Here is a 22389-nt window from a genome sequence, read left to right as displayed (position 1 = left end):
GCAATTAAAAACATTAAAAACAAATATACAAATTTTAAAACACAAAAAACAATTTAAAAACACAATTTTAAAAAATTTAAAAACAATTTAAAAACACATGCTAAAATGTCTGGGAGAAGAGGAAAGTCTTGACCTGGCGCCGAAAAGATAATAGTGTTGGTGCCAGGAGCACCTCATCAAGGAGATAATTCCATAATTTGGGGGGCACCACTGAGAAGGCCCTCTCCCCTGTTGCCAGCCTCCCAGATTCCCTCAGAGGAGGCACCCGGAGGAGGGCCTTAGATGTTGAGAACAGAGTACGGGTGGGTTCATGTCGGGAGAGGGGTTCCATCAAGTATTGTGGTCCCAACCCATGTAAGGCTTTATAGGTTAAAACCAGCACCTTGAATTGAGCTCAGAAACATACAGGCAGCCAATGCAAGTGGGCCAGAATCGGTTTTAAATATTCAAACCGTCTGGTCCCTGTTACCAATGTGGCCGCTGCATTTTGCACAAGCTGCAGTTTCCGAACCGTCTCCAAAGGCAGCCACACGTAGAGTGCATTGCAGTAATCTAACTTGGAGGTTACCAGAGCATGGACAACTGAAGCCAGGTTATCTCTGTCCAGACAGGGGCGTAGCTGGGCCACCAACCAAAGTTGGTAGAAGGCACTCCATGCCACTGAGGCTACCTGAGCCTCAAGTGACAGAGATGGTTCTAGGAGAACCCCCAAGCTATGAACCTGCTCCTTCAGGGGGAGTGCAACCCCATCCAGGACAGGTTGGACATCCAGCATCCAGTCAGAAGAACCACCCAATAGCAGCATCTCAGTCTTCTCTGGATTGAGCCTCATTTATTAGCCCTCATCCAGTCCATTGTCACAGCCAGGCAATGGTTCAGCACATTGACAGTCTCACTTGAAGAAGATGAAAAGGAGAAATAGAGCTGCGTGTCATCAGCATACTGATGGCAACGCACTCCAAACCTCCGGATGACTGAACCCAACAATTTCATGTAGATGTTGAACAGCATGGGGGACAGAACTGACCCCTGTGGAACCCCATCCTGGAGAGTCCAGGGTGCCGAGCAATGTTCCTCAAGCACTACCTTCTGGAGCCGACCCACCAAGTAGGAGCGGAACCACTGCCATGCAGTCCCTCCCACTCCCAACTCAGCCAGTCTTCCCAGAAGGATACTATGGCTGATGGTATTGAAAGCCACTGAGAGATCAAGGAGAATCAATAGAGTCACACTCCCCTTGTCTCTCTCCCGACAGAGGTCATTATACAGGGCGACCAAGGCTGTTTCCGTGCCAAAACCAGGCCTGAAACCCGACTGAAATGGATCCAGATAATCGGTCTCATCCAAGAGTGTTTGGAGCTGGCCTGCCACCACTAGTTCAAGGACCTTGCCCAGGAATGGTACATTTGCTACTGGCCTATAGTTATTAAGATTTTCTTCGTCCAGGGAGGGTCTCTTCAGGAGTGGTCTCACTACCGCCTCTTTCAGGCAGCCAGGGAACACCCCCTCTCGCAGAGAGGCATTAATCACTTCCCTGGCCCAGCCGGCTGTTCCATCCCTGCTAGCTTTCATTAGCCAATAAGGGCAAGGATCTGGCACAGAAGTGGTTGCACGAACCTGTCCAAGCACCTTGTCAATGTCCTCAAGCTGTACCAACTGAAACTCATCCAAGAAATTGGGACAAGGCTGTGCTTTGGATACCCCGCTTGATTCACGTGCTATAACACTGGAGTCTAAGTCCTGGCAGATGCTAAAGATTGTATCCTGGAAGCGCCTAGCAAATTCATTACAGCAGATGGTTCTTACCATGTCCTTGGGGCCAGCTTGTAATAGCCCTCGGACAATTCTGAAGAGCTCTGCTGGGCGGCAGATTGATGATTAGATAGTGACAACAAAATATTGTTTTTTTGCTGCCCTCACGGCCCCTAAATATAGCTCACCATAGGCACTTACCAGTGTGTAATTGCATCCACCAGGAGTTCGTCTCCATCTGCACTCAAGCCATCTCCTATATTGTTTCATTGCTGTCAGCTCTGGGATATACTATGGAGCCGTACGAGCTCTACACAGGAGAGGGTGCTCAGGAGCAATCATGTCAACCCCCGGGTCATTTCTGTATTCCACAGTTCAACCAGGGTTTCGACAGGAGCGCCAGCCCTATCAGCCGGAAAACTCCCCAGAGCCCTTTGAAAACCATCCAGATCCATTAGTCTCTGGGGGCAGACCAACTTAATAGGTTCCCCACCCTTGCAGAGGGGAAAAGCTGCTTTAAGTCTAAACTTCAGCAAGCAGTGATCTGTCCATGACAGAGGGACTGATGTAAGGCCCCCCACATTCAGATCACCATCTCCATGTCCAGTTGCAAAAACCAAGTCTAGAGTATGCCCTGCTACATGTCTTGGGCCAATGGCGTATTGGGACAGTCCCATGGTTGTCATGGAAACCATGAAATTGCATGGCTGTTGACATCCCCCAGAACCAACAGTCTGGGGGTTCTCAACAGTACACCCGAGACCACCTCCATCAGCTCAGCTAGGGAGTCTGCTGGGCAACGGGGTGGGCAGTACACCAACAGAATCCCCAGTCTGTCCTGCTGACCCAACACAAGGTGCAAACACTCCAGATCAGTAGTCACATGGACAGGGTGCTTGCAGAGGGAGATGGAGCTCCTATAGACCACCGCAACCCCCCCTCCCCAATCCTCAGGTCTACCCTGATGCTGAACCAGGTACCCTGGCAGACATAGCTGGGAGAGACTGACTCCTCCCTGCTCACCCACCCAGGTCTCGGTTATATATGCCAGACAGGCTGCCTCATCCCCAATTAAATCAAGAATGAGGGAGATCTTATTATGCACCAATCTGGCGTTTAGGAGTAGCATCCAGAGGTCTGAGAGCTGGCTGATAGGGCAACCAACAAAATTGTGGGTGTGGGGAGGACCGGAACAAGGCACAGTCATTAATTGCCTGGCAGGTCCTCCTCACAACGCTGTATCTCCCTCTACCTGTCACTACACTAATTGGGGGCCCCTCAAGTCTCCCCGCTTGGCTCTGAGTCCTCTCTCCCAGGCACATAACTCAAGACCTGCAAGTCCCACAAAAAGCCAGGAAATCTACAAAGCAGGAACCACCTCAGTCAGCCAACCTATGTATCCCCTCCAGGGAAGGGACAGGTGGACGAAATCAGCAACAGCAAAGATATACGTTCAGAACTAAAGTTGGTGAGATTTTGAAGCTCACAGATTTTTTAAAACTAGATCAAGGGCTGCATAAAACTAGGCTGAGAGCCCCATGCAATCCTTGAGCCACAGATACCGCCCTAAATTTTGGATGTCTATATTTGACCCCCAATGCATTATATTTCAATATCTGACAGCACTGATAGCTGGGATGCAATGATATATCTAAACAGTTTTCAGACATTATACTTTGAGAGATCACCTTTTGTATCAACATCTGCCAAGGAAATTCTGCTAATTTGTCTATCACAGAACCCCTCTGCATTGCAAAGGATTCTGGGACATCTGACAAGGAACTTGGCAAGTCCATAGCTCAATGGCAAAACACACACTTTGCATGCTGAAGATTCCCAGTTCAGTTCCTGGTATCTCCCATTAAAAGTATCACATAGCAGGCGATGGGAAAGGCCTCTGCCAGAGAGTAGACAGTACTGGGCTAGATGGACAAGTAGTTTGATCTGGTATAAAGCAGCATTGCAGAGGATTCTAGGATATGTTTGCATTGTGCGCAAGGGACAGTATGGTTTTCAACAGCATCCACTGCAAAGTGTCTCCTAAAATACTGTTCTTCAATCCTGGGTTCCCTGATGTTGTTGGACTACAACTCCCATCATCCCTAGCCATTGACTAAACTGTTTGGGGATGATGGCAATTGTAGTCTGACAATGTCTAGGAACCCAAGTTTGAAGAATTGTATCAGTGTCTGATGCCTTTTGCTGAAATCCTACTGTGCTGCATCAGGTGTCACTTTCTACCAGTAGGAGAGTGTAAAATGAAGCGTACATGAACCTGAACCCCAGACTCAGGATTAATCTGGGGAGGCAGCCCTCGCTCAGCTGGCCTTTGAATTGCATTTATACTCTCTTCTCACAGTTTACTGTGTAACCCTATGCATGTGTACTCAGACTTAAATCCCATTATAGCCAATGGGCTTTACTCTTAGGAACACAGGATTGCAGCCTTACAGAGCAATCCTATACCTCCTTACCTGGAAGTGAGCTCCATTAAACACAGTTTGACTTCTGAGTAAACATGTGTAGGATGCTCTGTTAGTCAGTGAGTTTGGGCTTTTTCTTTATATAGCCCTTTCCAGAGAATGCCTGTTTTAAGATCTACACCATGTAGCCAATTTTAACTACTACACAGTGACACTACATAACAAAAACAAACTCTTGGAGTACATATATAGGTTACCATATTTTACATTAATAAAAAGAGATCAACAATGTTCAGCTCTTTTGTTTACATTCTTAATCTTATTCTAGCCAACATTAGCCTCCAGACATCACTACATCAAAATACATCTGTGTCAGAATTGTTTAAAATGTTTTTAATAATGTTTTTAACCCTTTTAAGGTTGTTTTTTAAATTGTTTTTAATGCTTTGTTTGCCACCCTGGGCTCCTGCTGGGAGGAAGGGCGGGATACAAATCAATTAATTAATTAATTAAATAATAAAATGCCTTCTCCTTCCATAAGGATGCATGGCTAACTGGAGGTTTGCAGATCTTAATTTACATATTGTATAAACAGAAAACATACCCCAATGAACTGATCTTGTTGGGATACCCCTTTAAGTACCTGCCATGCTGTGCCAGCTTTTCACGCTATTGCAATATCCCACACCCTAGAAATGTCAAAGTGATGTACAAAAAAAGGGAGAAAGGATCCTTTAAAACAACAAACAATAAAAGCAATGATGGAACACAGTAGGCTTAGAAATTTCACAATAGACAGGGCTGGGATTACCCCTCTGAGAAGGCTTGCCGAAAGAGAAAGGAAAACTTAAAACTTAAAGTCTGTCTGATATACTCCTGTAAGGAACTGCACTAAGTGGGTGTTACAGTAATCTCTCCTGATGAGTGCAGCAAACAGGTATGTAGGGGACAGTGATGGCTGCTGGCCATTGGAACTAGCAGGGCGGCCAACAGTAAGTGGAGCCAGGTCAATGACAAATGGAGTTAACTAATTCTAGTTTTGTCCCCATTGTATACCCTGTTGGGTTCTACAAAGGCAACACTTTGTAGAAGGAGCAGAAGGAGCTCACAGTTAGTGCCACCCCTGGACATTACAAATAAGAAGCAGGCTGTTGGGGGCTGGCTGAGGGCAGACTGAGGTTGGTGGGGCAGTGCTTTGCTTACCTTTAAGAACTAGCCTCCATTCATAGGGGGCAAGTAGGGATTTGAAACTGGAGTTTCCCAGCACGACACTCTAACCCACCACACTGGCTCCACATTGCCATTTGTGTATCCTGAAAAATGGAAATGGAAATGGACTGCCTTGATGTCGATTCCGACTTATGGCGACCCTACAAATAGGGTTTTCATGGTAAGTGGTATTCAGAGGGGGTTTACCATTGCCTTCCTCTGAGGCTGATTGGCAGTGACTGGCCCAAGGTCACCCAGTGAGCTTTATGGCTGTGTGGGGATTTGAACCCTGGTCTCCCAGGTCGTAGTCCAACGCTCTAACCCAGACTTTCCCAACCAGTGTACCTTCAGATGTTGTTGGACCACAACTCCCATCAGCCTCAGCCAGCATTGCCAATGGTCAGGAAAGATGGGGGTTGTGGTCCAACAACATCTGGAGGCACACTGGTTGGGAAAGGCTGCTCTAACCACTATGACACACTATTTATCCTATGTTACCATAAAGGAAAGCATGAAGTCATGGAAAAAATCCATCCAGCCTCATGATGCTAGGCAGTAGAGCCCAGTCTTATAATAATAATGTTATTCCTTATGGAATAATTATTATTCCTTATGGAATTATTGATTATTAAGAACATAAGAACATAAGAAGAGCCTGCTGGATCAGGCCATTGGCCCATCTAGTCCAGCATCCTGTTCTCACAGTGGCCAACCAGGTGCCTGGGTGTCCCATCCAGAGCCGAAATAATGAGGCTGGAGTGTGTGTGCAAGTAAATCTCGTTTTATTAGAGTAATGGATACATCAAAGGCATTGCGCTTCATAGGAAACCCTACGCTAACTCACTAGAGTCCCTAACTATACTCTAGACATGCTCTGCAGCGTGTGAAGGAAGTTGACTCAATGACCCCCCATTGGGAGCGGCAGGCTTATATAGGAAATGTTTTCGAACGTAATCTCTGACTCCTTCGTAATTCCTGTCTCTGCCCTGTCCATTTCTCGTGGCGACGGGAACGAGGAGACAGGGGACGCACATCCAACGGCTCATCTGAAGACACCTGCTCCCGAGCAACGGGCTCGAGGTCAGGGTGCGGGGCCACACTGGAATCCTCCTGGGAACTGCTTGGCAAGGGAGGAGCTGGCACTGTCTCTGAAGCTTCCCCCCACAAGTCCTCTGCATCAACTGGGGGCGGTGCGCTCGGCTCCTCGGAAAGGGAGTTACTCGTGGGAACTGGCTGGAGAGCAGGCTGCCCCCCTCCCGCACGATCCTGCTCAGACACAACAATCCCCAACTCTGCTTCTTCTGGCTGCGGAGGTGCCTGAAACTCATGCCTGCCCCCTTCCTGTCCCTTCTGAGTTGGCTGCAGCACAACATCATCCCCCCCTCCATGCTTTAACCCTTCCCACCCCTGAGGTCTAGGTTTCTCTGGATAAGCCTCATGGAATTCTCTCACCAAAGTTGGAGCATACACATTCTCCTCTGTTTCCCAGGAACGTTCAGTTGGATCATACCCCTTCCAATGAATCAGGTACTGAAGACGCTCTCGGCGTTTTCGCGAGTCCAAAATCTGTTCTACTTTGTATTCCTCCTCCCCCTCTACCAACAACGGCGGTGCGGGCTCCACTCGCGGACGGTGAGGGTCAGGGGCAGTGTCCTTGGTCAACAATGCCCTATGGAAGACTGGGTGCATCTTGAAGGTGGGCGGCAATTTTAGTCTGTAAGCCACGGGGTTAATCTGTGCCTCCATCTCAAAGGGCCCTACACGCCGATCCTGCAGTTTACGACACTGGCCAGGCATAGCTAGGAAACGTGTAGAGATCCAGACCTGGTCTCCCACTCGTATGAGGTCCCCCTCTCTCCGATGCTGGTCAGCTGCGCGTTTGTAATCCGCTTTGGCCTGTTCTAGTTGCTCTTGGAGTAGCTGTTGCATAGCGTGAAGTTCCTGCAAGTAATCCTCAGCGGCTGGGACGGAGAGACTGTCTTTTGGGGCAGGGAAGTCTCGGGGGTGGTAGCCAAAATCAGCGAAGAAAGGAGTTTGTTGCATGTGCGAATGCACTGCATTATTATAGGCAAATTCTGCTAAATGCAGGTAGGACATCCAGTTGTCCTGCTGATACCCCACAAAACAACGTAAATATTGTTGCAACACTGCGTTGACCCTCTCGGACTGCAAATCCTTCTTGGTCTTGGGGGGTTGCCACGTGAGTACACAACAAACTTTTTCTGGGTCCATTTCTACTCCTGCTGGAGAGATCCGATACCCCAGAAGGTCCAACGTGGTTAGGTCAAACCCACACTTTTCCAGCTTCGCGTAAAGACGGTGTTCCCGTAACTTCTGCAGCACTGCACGCACATGCGAGTCGTGTTCCTCGGGAGTATTCGAATAAATCAGGATATCATCCAAATACACTATCATAAAGGAGTCCACAAAGTCCCGAAAGATGTCATTCATAAAATTTTGGAAGACTCCAGATGCTCCCGACAACCCGTATGGCATCACCAAATACTCAAACTGACCGTAACGGGTCTTAAACGCAGTCTTCCATTCATGACCTGCCTTAATCCTCACCAAGTTGTAAGCTCCTCTCAAGTCCAGTTTCATGAAAATTTTGGCGGAACGCAACCTCTCCAACATTTCCCTAATGAGCGGCAGCGGGTAACTATTGGGGATAGTGAGCTGGTTTAGGGCTCGATAATCATTACAGGGATGGAGCTCCCCCCCTTTTTTCTTCACAAACAGCAGGGGTGCACCAGCTGGGGACTGTGAAGGGCGAATGAAGCCTTTCTTCAAATTGGCGTCCAGAAACTCCCTTAATGCTATCAACTCTGGTTCAGATAGAGAGTAGATCCGCCCGGCAGGGATGCGTGCCCCAGGCACCAAATCAATGGCACAATCATAGGGCCAGTGAGAAGGGAGTTGCTCCGCTTCCTTTTTATCGAAGACGTCCCGAAAACTCCCATACTTGGTGGGCAAAGTTATCTCCCTTGGGGGAGGCACCCCTGCCAACACCTGTGGCTCCTCTTCAGGCTGGCAATGTTGATGGCAGTACTTGGAGGTAAAAACCACCACAGCTTCATCCCAAAAGATTGTGGGGTTGTGCCTAACCAGCCAAGGCATACCCAACACCACCAGGAAACGCGGCAAGGACGCCACATAGAACGACAGGTCTTCCTGATGCCCAGGGACCTTCACTTCCACGGACTCAGTCACCCGAGTCACCCCCCCAGACTTCAGAGGCCGGCCATCTATAGTTTCCACTGCCAACGGCTGACTCAGTTCTCTTGTGGGAATAGCGTGGTGTAGCGCCAACTCTTGGTCTATGAAACAAGAGGATGATCCGCTGTCAATCATAGCCTTGGCTGAGAAGCTCTCGCCTGAGAATAGGGTGATGCGAATGGGCAACAGAAGGGCCACTCGGGAGGGAAGGGATTGTAACGGAGGCTCAGTATCTGTAGCACCCCCCAACTCTCTAGCCTCTACGAGAGCTGGGATGTGAAGTTTTCTGACGGCTGGGATCTTCTGGTTTTGGCTGCACAATTTCTGGCGAGGTGTCCAGACTTTCCGCAATAGAGACACAGTACTTCCATCCGGCGTCTTTCCCTCTCCTCCTCTGTCAATCGCGGTCTAGCCCCCCCAATCTGCATGGGTTCCTCTCCCGAGACAGTAGGGATGCCAGGATTGGGCACAGGGCGCGCACGGGGCAGCGGAGCAGCAACCTGACTCCGTGAAGGCTCCATTCTTCGCTCCAACTTTCTTCCTTCTAAGCGGCTGTCTATCTGCAAACTCAGTTGAATCAAACCCCTCAGTGAGTCGGGGTGTGTGGAGCGCGACAGTTCATCCAACACTTCTGGACTCAGTCCATTTCTGTAGAAGTACATCAAGGCTGGGTCATTGTACTCCGTCTCCTGAGACAAAACACAAAAAGCATTCGTGTATTGCCTTACAGACCCCCTTCCCTGTCTCAGGGTCCCTAACTGGCGGGCAACCGTCTCCTTCCTCTGGGGGTCTCGGAACATGTCCCCCATCGCATTCTTGAAGGCGTCAAACTGGCACAATATCTGGTCGTTGCGAATCAAATATGGGGTGGCCCATTTTGCCACTTCCCCTTCCAATAAACTAATGATGAACGCCACCTTCGCGTCATCAGTTGGGAACTCAGCTCTGCGCACTTGAATGTACAACTCACATTGGGCTAGAAGCGTGGCAAACTGTTCACTCTGGCCCCCGTATTGCATGGGGAGCCCCACTGGAGACTTCACAGGGGCTGCTGCCCCAGGGGGCACAGCCTGGACTTGGGCAACCAAGGCATGGAGATTCTGGTTATCCACTTGCAAGGCTTGTGTTGCGGCTCTGAGGTTTTGGTTCTCGGCTTGTAGGGCTTGCATAGTCACTCGGAGGTTCTGGATCTCGGCATACAAAGCTTCCATGGTGATAGGTACTCCCCCTCTTGCTCCGTTCTGGTCCATGTCATCCACCATGGGAACAGGTTCGAGTAGGGATGGTGGTTGAGTCAATCTGTCCCGTCCAGAGCCAAAAGAATGAGGCTGGAGTGTGTGTGCAAGTAAATCTCATTTTATTAGAGTAATGGATACATCAAAGGCATTGTGCTTCATAGGAAACCCTACGCTAACTCACTAGAGTCCCTAACTATACTCTAGACATGCTCTGCAGCGTGTGAAGGAAGTTGACTCAACGACCCCACACTGGGAGCAGCAGGCTTATATAGGAAATGTTTTCGAATGTAATCTCTGACTCCTTCATAATTCCTGTCTCTGCCCTGTCCATTTCTCACAGCGACAGGAACGAGGAGACAGGGGACGCGCATCCAACGGCTCATCTGAAGACACCTGCTCCCCAGCAACGGGCTCGAGGTCAGGGTGCGGGGCCACACTGGAATCCTCCTGGGAACTGCTTGGCAAGGGAGGAGCTGGCACTGTCTCTGAAGCTTCCCCCCACAAGTCCTCTGCATCAACTGGGGGCGGTGCGCTCGGCTCCTCGGAAAGGGCGTTACTCGTGGGAACTGGCTGGAGAGCAGGCTGCCCCCCTCCCGCACGATCCTGCTCAGACACAACAATCCCCAACTCTGCTTCTTCTGGCTGCGGAGGCACCTGAAACTCATGCCTCCCCCTTTCCTGTCCCTTCTGAGTTGGCTGCAGCGCAACACTGGGGGAAGCCTCCAAGCAGGACCCGAGTGCAAGAACACTCTCCCCTCCTGAGGCTTCCGGCAACTGGTTTTCAGAAGCATGCTGCCTCTGACTAGGGTGGCAGAGCACAGCCATCATGGCTAGTAGCCATTGATAGCCCTGTCCTCCATGAATTTGTCTAATCTTCTTTTAAAGCCATCCAAGCTGGTGGCCATTACTGCATCTTGTGGGAGCAAATTCCATAGTTTGACTGTGCACTGAGTAAAGAAGTACTTCCTCTTGTCTGTCCTGAATCTTCCAACATTCAGCTTCTTTGAATGTCCACGAGTTCTAGTATTATGAGAGAGGGAAAAGAACTTTTCTCTATCCACTTTCTCAATGCCATGCATAATTTTATACACTTCTATCATGTCTCCTCTGACCCGCCTTTTCTCTAAACTAAAAAGCCCCAAATGCTGCAACCTTTCCTCATAAGGGAGTCGCTCCATCCCCTTGATCATTCTGGTTGCCCTCTTCTGAACCTTTTCCAACTCTATAATATCCTTTTTGAGATGAGGCGACCAGAACTGTACACAGTATTCCGAATGCGGCCGCACCATAGATTTATACAACGGCATTATGATATCGGCTGTTTTATTTTCAGTACCTTTCCTAATTATCCCTAGCATGAAATTTGCCTTTTTCACAGCTGCCGCACACTGGGTCGACATTTTCATCGTGCTGTCCACTACAACCTCGAGGTCTCTCTCCTGGTCGGTCACCGCCAGTTCAGACCCCATGAGCGTATATGTGAAATTCAGATTTTTTGCTCCAATATGCATAATTTTACACTTGTTTATATTGAATTGCATTTGCCATTTTTCCTCCCATTCACTCAGTTTGGAGAGGTCTTTTTGGAGCTCTTCGCAATCCCTTTTTGTTTTAACAACCCTGAACAATTTAGTATCGTCAGCAAACTTGGCCACTTCACTGCTCGCTCCTAATTCTAGGTCATTAATGAACAAGTTGAAAAGTACAGGTCCCAATACCGATCCTTGAGGGACTCCACTTTCTACAGCCCTCCGTTGGGAGAACTGACCATTTATTCGTACTCTCTGCTTTCTGCTTCTTAACCAATTCCTTATCCACAAGAGGACCTCTTCTCTTATTCCATGACTGCTAAGCTTCCTCAGAAGTCTTTAGTGAGGTACCTTGTCAAAAGCTTTTTGAAAGTCTAAGTACACTATGTCCACTGGATAACCTCTATCTATATGCTTGTTGACACTCTCAAAGAATTCTAATAGGTTACTGAGACAGGACTTTCCCTTGCAGAAGCCATGCTGGCTCTGCTTCAGCAAGGCTTGTTCTTCTATGTGCTTAGTTAATCTAGCTTGAATAATACTTTCTACCAGTTTTCCAGGGACAGAAGTTAAGCTAACTGGCCTGTAATTTCCGGGATCCCCGCTGGATCCCTTTTTGAAGATTGGCGTTACATTTGCCACTTTCCAGTCCTCAGGCACGGAGGAGGACCTGAGGGACAAGTTACATATTTTAGTTAGCAGATCAGCAATTTCACATTTGAGTTCTTTGAGAACTCTCGGGTGGATGCCATCCAGGCCCGGTGATTTGTCCGTTTTTACATTGTCTATTAAGCCTAGAGCTTCCTCTCTCATTACCACTATTTGTCTCAGTTCCTCAGAATCCCTTCCTGCAAATGTTAGTTCAGGTTCAGGGATCTGCCACTGTGAAGACAGAAGTCTGCCTCTCCACCACCTAACTGGGGTAACTCTGAATATTTGTGTCATGATTATCTCAAACACAAATTTGGAAAACAATATATTTTCACCATTCAACACTTTCACCCCCCTTAAATGCACGCACTCATGCAATTGCATATGCAGGGGAATGTATCCTTTCATTTACTCCAGCTTATTTTCACTTCGCATGTGAGTCACCTGAATACAAGCTGGGCAAATGTAGCTCACTTTCAGATCCTCCATTCTTCTCCAATTTCTCCTAGCAGTACTTAGCCAGGCATTCAAAAGTAGGCCAGATCTAGAATATTCAAAAGTGTTCACTCCACAAAATGAAAAGCAGAATTCAAATACAAGCGGATTTCCTTGGCACAGCAAGTAGCCAGCACATTTGTTTCTAACTGTTAAACATTAACAATGAAATTGAGGAGGTGAGGGAGCAGCCACGTTTTATATTAGACACCTGTAGAAAGGTGTCTGGTGGTATAGCGACTCAAATATTAAATGGAGATGAAGAACATTACACAGCATTGTCTGAACATAATGTGTTTCCCTTAGCGGCCAACTGAATCACTTAACATTTTGCCCTCCTGTTCCCAGTATAAAGCCCTAGTCTAGTTATCTCTAACGTAACCAGGATAAGCACTACTTGTACCCAAATGACAAACAAATAACTGATTATACAAAGAGATACCATGCCTGGGTGATTTACATCTAGGTGTTTTTTTTTCTTAAGTTCTAGCTACCCAATTATCAGTTGGTGCAACACCTTTGGGCCAACGACATGATACAGTAGACATGGGCCCACGTCATCTGTTTTCCTGCTTCTATCAGTAGCAGCCGGTGATGTAGTGATAATTTTGCATCACTAGGAAGTGAAACTATTCAGTACAGGAACAGAGAGAAGAATGCAACATGAAGAGGCCGTTTTCAGTAGTCACCCCCCATATATTTTAACTTGTGCTAATTTGGCCCTTTGCCATACACAAAAAGCTGAATGAAAGCTCCAGTTCAAATACTCAGCATGATCAATGGCTCACCTGGGATCTATTCAGAAATTGTGCTGCCTTGGCTTAATAACGCCTTAACTTGCTATTGTTCTGTGTGAAGAATAGAACAATCATGTGGTTTTAATTTCTGAGGAATTCCAGCAGTTGAACAGTAACTATATTTTAACTTTTAAATAACCTCCAGAGCCATGTTAAAACAACAACAAAAAGTCTTGCAGCACTTGAGAGACCTGGTCTTTCTCACGTGGGCATGTTTCATGCTCCCTACTTACCTGAGAGACAGAAAGTTTCAGAGACAGTGTTCTCTTGTATTGGGAAACATTGGCCCAATCCAGAGAAAGCTGGCCATTCTGAAGTCTCATTGAAATCAATGGGACTTGTTAGTCATAATTAACTTGTCTCATGCCATGTGCTGAAAATGTTCACTCTGTGGTTGGACCTCCTTTGGCCTTGGAAGTTTTTATAGATGTTCTGGTCACAAGTGGCTACTTTGCTGTTCCTTCCCTTGACTGTGTAATCAGCCAGATGGGAAGAGAAGCACTGACCATAAGGGAAAAAACTACACCAATGGTTGCCAGCCTTTTCAGGCGTGTAGGCACATTTGCAAACCAGAAAAACAGTTGTGAGCAGCACACACACTTTGCAACCAAGCAAACACTCAGGGGTGGCTGGTGCCCATTGAGATTGGTGAGACAGTATGCAGGAAGCCCAAACAACAGGTGGAACCAGAGCCAATGACAGCCAGTGCCAGCTAATTCTAGTTCTGTTCCCATCCTCCACCCAGCTGAGTTCCACAAGGGCAACACTGAGTCTAAGGAGGAGGAAGCTGGCAGGTACTGCCACCACCCCCTTCAATGGTTGTAAATAGGACAGTAGACAGGTGGGGGCTGGGGGAGGGGAGACTAAGGTTGGTGCTGCAGTGCCCTACTTGTCCCAATGGCCCAGCCTCCATTAGGCTTAGGAATATTTGCTCCCACTTCCATAGTCAGTGGGGGAAGCTGCTCTCTCCGTGCTGCCTCAGAGATGTGTACCTGGAGAGGCAGATCTTCAGGTGGATTTATGTACAGTATGTATGTATTTCCAATGTGTTGATTCCCCACTTTTCCATTTAAAAATGCCCACAGCAGTTTGTAAAATATTAAGTTATTAAAAACACCATACAACAAATATAAAGTAACAATAATCATGAGTCTGTTTATGAGTTTGTTTTCTCTTCCATGGCTAATAGGCTGATGGGGGGAAATTGCATTGAGTGTGTGTAAGATGGTCTGCTGCTACTTGGCCGTTCATGATCACTCATCAATATGTCCAAAAAGGTCCCATGATTTCCACAGCTTCTTCTATCTAAGCCACCAGCCTTTTTCATACATACCACTAACTGATTGAGAATAAGTTCTCTGTGGTGCAATCCAAATCTCATACCACTGTGATATGTACATGAATACTAGAATCAAGGAGACTTTTGTGTTTTTTTCTTAACTAAATTTTACATGGCCAGAAAGAAGTGCAAGATGTGATAAAGGCCACACAGCTGGCCCCATCCACATGGTTTTTGTATTGCATATTACAGAGGCATGGGGTCACCTCATAGAAAAGTACTTCCCACATTGTAAAAGACAGTGGTTTTTTCCTGTAAAAAATGAGGTGCTGTTACTCATACGCTGATAAAAGTGCTGTGCTTGCTAGCAGAAAAATGTTGTCATGGGCAGCAAAAAAAAAGAAGTGATGGTACTCCATACCTGTGAGTTCCATCACAAAAAAGCACTGGTTAAAGGTATGTGTGAATGGGATATGAATTGAAGTGCCCGTTACCCATGGGAATGTGGCCTTGCATTTGCTAACTAGGACTGTTGATCCATAGTGATCCTGTTTATCCTGCATGGACAAGCAACCCCCACCTTGGAGCCTGAACAGTCCTTCCTCCCAACTCTCTCTCTCTCTCTCTCTCTCTCTCTCTCTCTCTCTCGTGGTCTAATGGGTATCATGCCTAGTGGATATCAGGCATTTGCAAAACAGTTGGGTGGAAACCAGTGACTTGTGTGATAGGTATCAAGAAAGCTCAGTGGATATATTGTACAGTAGCAATGTTCTATCAGCCAGAGCTTGTCGAGTCAAGAGTTTCTCTCCAGACTGACTTTTGTTTGCCCTAGAGGAATTGCAACAGCACCATGTGACTGGATTGGACTAGTTACTACAAGTACAAAAAAGAAGTGTTCCTCACACCCATCTAGAATTTTGAGGGAGACAGTTTGACATTTCAGATGTAATCACACTTCTTTCTTAGGGCAGCTTGCTATCCTCTTTTCTCTTGTTGAAAGATTAAAAAAAGTGGTTTGCAGAAACTAGGAACAACAATATATATCAAGACACATTTAGTCAATAATAACTGTTCTTCAGGCCAGTTTGTCTGCAAACAAAAGCAACTGTTGCTATGGCCACTGACTAGAATAAGATGGAAGTTGATTTTTTTGTGTGTGTGGTAGGGGTTAGTAAGTTGTTAAATAAACATAAGTGAGCCTTTTCGGGGTGGGGAAGTTCCTTGACTGCTCAGATATAAAACTGTAAACTGTTAAAGCCCACAATGTCATCTTATAACCATGGAAAACCCCTTTATGTGACTATGAAAAACAAATCAACAGGAATTCTATTAATTGTCACAGAAAGCCTTTAGCAAAATCATTTCCTGTCTTCTGAATCCAGCTGGAAGTGCTGGGCGAGCCTGAGACATAATCGCAAGGGTCCAGTCAGTTACTGTGAGACAAACAGAGGAAGCTGTCTTCCTTTTCAAATCTGTCAGTTAACACACGGTCACATGCACCAAGCAAAAGCCACCTATAACAGACGTTTTCCCTGATAAATGAAAGCACTGATAATAAACAAGCTTATATTTTAGCCAATGGTACTGACTTGATCCAACGAAGACCTGAGAGTATCCTGAGAGGCACAGAAACAAAACTGAAAGACAGGCTGAGCAGTGGTGGCTTGGCACCTTCCAAAGGGAAATTCAAAGGCACTGGGCAGGATCCAAAAAGCCGTGCAACCAGTTGCACGTGGCTAAGAGGGCTTTGGACTCATTTCTCTTGAGGAGCACCTGTACCTTTATGCTGCACAGAAAGCCAATGCTCAAACTGAAGAGACTTTCAAAAGCACTGTATGCTATGTAGGAGTCTGCTTTTCAAATAAAAAGTAAGCAGTGGGATCACATCTATTTAACCTCCAAGCCTTTACATTTAATGTTCAATACGTGGAGGTGACTTGGGGCTCAGGGAAAGACATCAAGTATCATCCTGCTGTGTCAACATATGACTGACCAGGAATGAGGCCTTGGCGTCATCACGAATAGCTCAATGACAATGTCGAGCCAGTGTGTGGCAGCTGTGGAAGAGGCAAATTCCATGCTAGGGATCATTAGGAAAGGTAATGAAAATAAAGCTGCTGATATCATAATGCCGTTATAGAAATCTATGCTGCAACCACATTTGGCGTTCACCTCAAAAAGGATATCACAGAGTTGGAAAGGGTTCAGAAAAGGGCAACCAAAATTATCAAGGGGATGAAGCAGTTCCCCTATAAGAAAAAGTTGAGGCATTTGGAGCCTTTTAGCAAAAAGATAAGTATGAGGCGACATGGCAGAAGAGTATCAAATTATGCATGGCATGGAGAAAGTGGATAGAGAAACTTTTCCCCCCTTTCTCGTAACACTTTCCATTGTGGGCATTCAATAAAGCTAAACGTTGGAAGATTCAGGACAGATAAAAGAAAGTACTTCTTCACACAGCACATAGTTAAACTATGGAATTCACTCCCACAAGAGCCAGTGACGGCCACCAACTTGGGTGGCTTTAAAAGAGGATTAGACAAATTAATGGATAAGGCTATCCACGGCTACTAGGTATGATGCCTATGCTCTGCCTCCATAGGCAGAGGCAGTATGCTTCTGAATACCAGTTTCTGGAAACTCTTGTGCTCAGGCCCTGCTTGCATGCTTCCCATGGGCATCTGGTTGGCCACTGTGAGAACAGGATGCTGGACTAGATGGACCACTGGCCTGATCCAGCAGGCTCTTCTTATGAACAGAGCTTTAATCAAGACTATTAAACACTATTAATACTTGTAAATAACATTTTTCTAATATAATAAGATTACATTTTGAAGATACACACTTCATATTGAATTAAAATTCCTTCCTTCCTTCCTTTATTTAATTTATCCCACCCTTCCTCCCAGAAGAAGCACTCTTTTTATTATGTTTCACCTCTGATAAGAAGGTATGCAATTGGATACTGATGTATAATGATACTAAATTGGGAGGGCAGGGCCCCAAAACATATTTTGCACAAGGGCCCACAGCAAAGTATAGCTGTCACTGAAAGAGATTAATGGCAGTTAAACCTGCCGAGCCCCTTTGAAATGAATGAGTTCATGCATAGCCTTGGAGTACACGCTCTGCACCCATTTGCATAAATCCTTCTCACCACATATAGAAGATTTAACATGAAGCACAACCTACGAACACGTAGTCAGCTGTAAAAAGGACCCTGCTCACAAAATCTATCAGTGGCCAAAAAGACTGTCTTGGAGATGAAGAATTACACAACATCCAGGCACCCAGAAGAACATAAGATCGTAAAGGGAGCCTGCTGGATCAGGCCGGTGACCCATCTAATCCAGCATCCTGTTCTCACAGTGGCCAACCAGATACCCATGGGAAACCCAGAAGCAGGACTCCGCTGCGGTTCCCAGCATCTGGTATTTGGAAATATACTGCCTCTGCCTATGGAGGCAGAGCATATGTATAATGGCTTGTAGCCATGTAAAACCTTATCCATTAATTTGTTTAATCCTCTTTTAAAGCCACCCAAGTTGGTGGCCGTCACTGGCTCTTGTGGGAGTGAATTCCATAGTTTAACTATGAGCTGTGTGAAGAAGTACTTTCTTTTATCTGTCCTGAATCTTCCAATATTCAGCTGCATTGGATGTCCTCAAATTCTAGTGTTATGGGAGAAGAGAAAAGCTTTTATCTATCCACTTTCTTCATTCCATGCATCACTTTATACACTTCTGTCATATCACTGAGCTTTTACATCACATGACTTACTCTTCTATTATCTCCCTCACCTCATCACGTATGCTAGCCAAGTCAGGATTACACTTTGCAGAAGTGGACCATGGTTCACAACTGCTTATGCATAATAAATGTCTTAATCTTTAAGATTCTTCTGGCAGGAAGGACAGGATATGTCTAATAAATAAATAAAATAAAATGCCACAAGACTCTTGTTTTTTAAAAGTGATAGGACGTCCAAAAGCAGTTTATGGAATGGGAGGGAGGGGAGGGGTCTGCTGTTTTTTAAAAAGTCCCATGATAAATGTCCAAGTCATTGGAATGTGGAAAATACCATTTTGGATTCCAGCTATTTGATGAGTGGTGTCTACTTGTATGCCATAGTACATCTGTAGACCTGCCTCTATTTCGAAGCATTCTACAAAGGGGGTGGGTGGGATGTGAGCCTGAGGCTTGCTTTCACTTCCTACTGCATGCAAAACATACACACATTGCATGTGTGAACCAGTGCTAAACTAGTTTTAAATGCAAATCTACTGAGATACAGTTGGAATATATTAATTACCACATGACTCAGGTTCCCAAGAACATACAGACTTTTAACGAATGCTCTATTCTTATTTCTGTTTTTGTGAATCCAGATTGTACATTTACTGTAGGATCAACTAAAAAAATAGGGTTTTGTCTTCAGCTGCTTTGGGTGTGAAGCAAAATGGTACTGGAATATAAACTATGCCTTGAGGGTTCCCCTATTTGCAGGATAGGACCTGTTTTAGGAGAAGGTGTGGCTCAAGCTGGCCTTTAGTAGAAGAAAAGAAAAACAATATTTAGGGCTGTGCTTAAAATTAAGGTTTTCATTTGTCCCATGCTTTTATGTTGTCTCTTCTTTGCCATTGTCAGAATGCAGGCAGGATAACCAGATAGTCCTGCTACACTGGACAACCAGCTACTCCGCCAGGACTAAGGCTGGCTCAGCAGGGTCATGATCCTATGCCTTTCCAGCAGCAAAGACTCCAGCACAAGGACAGAAGCGGAAGCAAATGCAGCAACGCTGACAGCTGCTTCCACTGCCACCCACCTATGATGTCTCCTCATTACTCACAAGCAGGCAACCAGTATACAGATTCCTGGAAGAGGAGGGCGAAGAAGGGGGAAAGAGTAGAGTGCTCTACACATCCATCACTTTCTCGGGGCAACGGGAAATGGAAGAGGTGCAGATGTTCTGCTGTGGGAGCATGCACTCCCCCTCCCTGGTGACCCTTTCCCCTTGCTTATCTATGTGGAGTATTTTACCATTACGGTCACAATTGCAGGAACGGAGGTTCCTGGTAGGAGTTAATGATGAGGGTTCCTGCAAGGGTTCTTAGAAGACCATTTGCATTCTCTCTCTCTCTCTCTCTCTCTCTCTCTCTCTCTGTTCTAACTGCCTAGCAGGTGTTCATAATTTGGGCAAGGTGTTCTATCACCAAAGTTCCCATCAGCAAGTTGCCACTTGGGCACTTCTAGTTCTCTAGACATTGGGGGGAAATGGTTCCTTGTTATACATGCTAGTATATGTGTCCCGAGGCATCCGAGTAGGTCTTATGTCACCTTGATGCTGTCCCATGTTTACTTGTACAGTTAGTCAGAATCTTATCCATTATGGCTGTGGGGGGCAAAGAGGAAGGATGTGGTGGTCATTTATTTGGACTCTCTGTTTACTTGAGTGAGAGTATTTTAGCAGGCTACCTCCTCTTCTGCAGGTGTAATGTTATGTCATTGTAAAGAGAAGGACCAGCCTCTGAATGACATAGGATTTTAACACCAGGTACTGGGAGAACGTAATAGCCTTGTTGAAACAACTGTGTTGGCTTCTGATTTGTTTCGGGGCCTGACTCAAAGTGCTAGCCATTATCTTTAAAGCCCACTGCAATAGTGAGTAATTGAGATATCTGAGGGAATGCCTTTTCCCATACAAGCCTGCCAGTTTATTAAGGCAATCAATGGTGGCCATCTAGTGTGTTCCATAAACATCGGAAGTGGGCTTGGTTCAAACTAAGAAGAGAGCCTCCTCTGTGGTTGTGCCAAGCCTTTGGAACTCTCTTCCTAGGAAGGCTCTCCTTGTGCTTTCTTTAATGATCTTTCACCGTAAGGTTAAAGTCTTCCTTTGGAAAACAACAACAACAAATATTTGGTGGATAGTTGCTGATTTAATTTTGCTTTTGACTGACCTACCTGAAAAAACTGTTTAGTGCCAAGATGCTCTGGATGAAACTTAAATTTGTAACTTTTTTTCCATTCTTTAGCTGCTCTTTTATATATTTTAGACTCATTGCTATTGTATTTTATCTGTTGTTGTCTTGAATTATTATTATTATTATTATTTTATTATTTTTAACTTTTGTAAGCTGCCCTGGACATTTTAATAGAAAGGTAAGGTATATACATAATTTAATCAAACAATGTAACATGTCATTTTTATTAGGTACATTTGTTTTGTAAGTTGTTGGTTTTATTTATATTTTGATAATTATTATATGTTGTTTGTTTATATTATATCCCACCTTTCCTTCACGGAGCTCAAGTTGGCACACATGGTTCTCCCCCTCCCCATTTTATTCTCACAACAGCCCTGTAAGGTAGGTTAGGCTGTGAGGCAGCGACTGGCCAAGGGTCACCCAGTCAACTTCATGGGTGAGCAGAGATTTGAACACTGGTCTCCCAGGTCCTACTCCAACATTTGAACCACTATACCATGCTGGCTACTGTCTTACAGTCTGTTTTTAATGCTGTTTTTAATTAATATCTTATACCATTTTATGTGAACTACACATATATATTTATTAAGAAGTATATAAATTTTGCTAAATAAATATAATATAATATAAAATTAACATCCAACCCTCCCTTGCCATGTCTCTAAGTCCACCCAGTTTTCCCCTCTGCAAACACACACACTTATGCTAATGGAGTTACACCTGTGGTAGCCTCCCATCAAGCAAGAGCATCATTATGGCTGCATTTACACTCTACATTTATTCCACTATTAAAGGTAAAGGTAAAGGTGTCCCCGCACTTATAGTGAGAGTAGTTTCCAACTCTTAGGGTGACGTCTTGCGACGTTTACAAGGCAGACCATATATATGGGGTGGGATTGCCAGTTCCTTCTCCGGCCTTTCTTTACCCCCCCCCCGGCATATGCCGGGTACTCATTTTACCAACCACGGATGGATGGAAGGCTGAGTGGACCTTGACCCCTTTCACCAGAGATTCGACTTCCTCCTTTCGTTGGAATTGAACTCCGGCCGTGAGCAGAGCTTCTGCTGCGTTACCGCCGCTTACCACTCTGCACCACGGAGAATCCCATTCCACTATTATTCTCCTTTAAACAGTCATGGCTTCCCCCAAAGTATGCTGGGAACTGTAGTTTGTTAAGGATGATGAGAGTTGTTAGCTGACCCCTGTTCCCCTCATAGAGCTACAATTATCAGAGTTTCTTGGGAACTACTCAAGGAACTGTAGCTCTCTGAGGAGAATAGGAGCCTCCTAACAACTCCCAGCCCCCTTCACAAACTACACTTCCCAGGATTCTTGGGGGAAACCCATAATTGTTTAAAGTGCAGTAATAGTGGCATAAATGTATGGTGTGAATGTGGTCTATATTTGCATAATTGTTTCCTCACTATAGCGAGGGGATTTAGGAGGAATCCCATCCAACTCAGAGGATACAACTCAAAGACAGGAACATGCTGCTAATCACATGCAGGAATTCATTGTCATCTCATCACAAACATGTATCTGTTTCCTCAAAGGAATAAATTGGCTTTGAAAAGGTCTAGTAACAAGAGAAGCAGTATGCAGATGTATCTAAGAGTAACCAGGCAACATGAACACAAAGGCCTCTTCCTAGCACACTCTGAAAGGCAAAGGAGCAGGATGAGCAGCATCTCCAAGTCTCCAAACCCTATTTGCACTTAGCCACTTGACAATCAATACTAGGGGAAATGGGCAATAGGAGCTCTCCTTACTACCACACTGATAAGAAATCTTTTTAATAAACTGGATTTGGATCCA

The sequence above is a fragment of the Rhineura floridana genome, chromosome 8 (assembly GCF_030035675.1).
Source record: "Rhineura floridana isolate rRhiFlo1 chromosome 8, rRhiFlo1.hap2, whole genome shotgun sequence".
Lineage (NCBI taxonomy): Eukaryota > Metazoa > Chordata > Lepidosauria > Squamata > Rhineuridae > Rhineura > Rhineura floridana.
The sequence above is the reverse complement of the archived record's forward strand: the minus strand, read 5'-3'. Positions refer to the sequence as shown.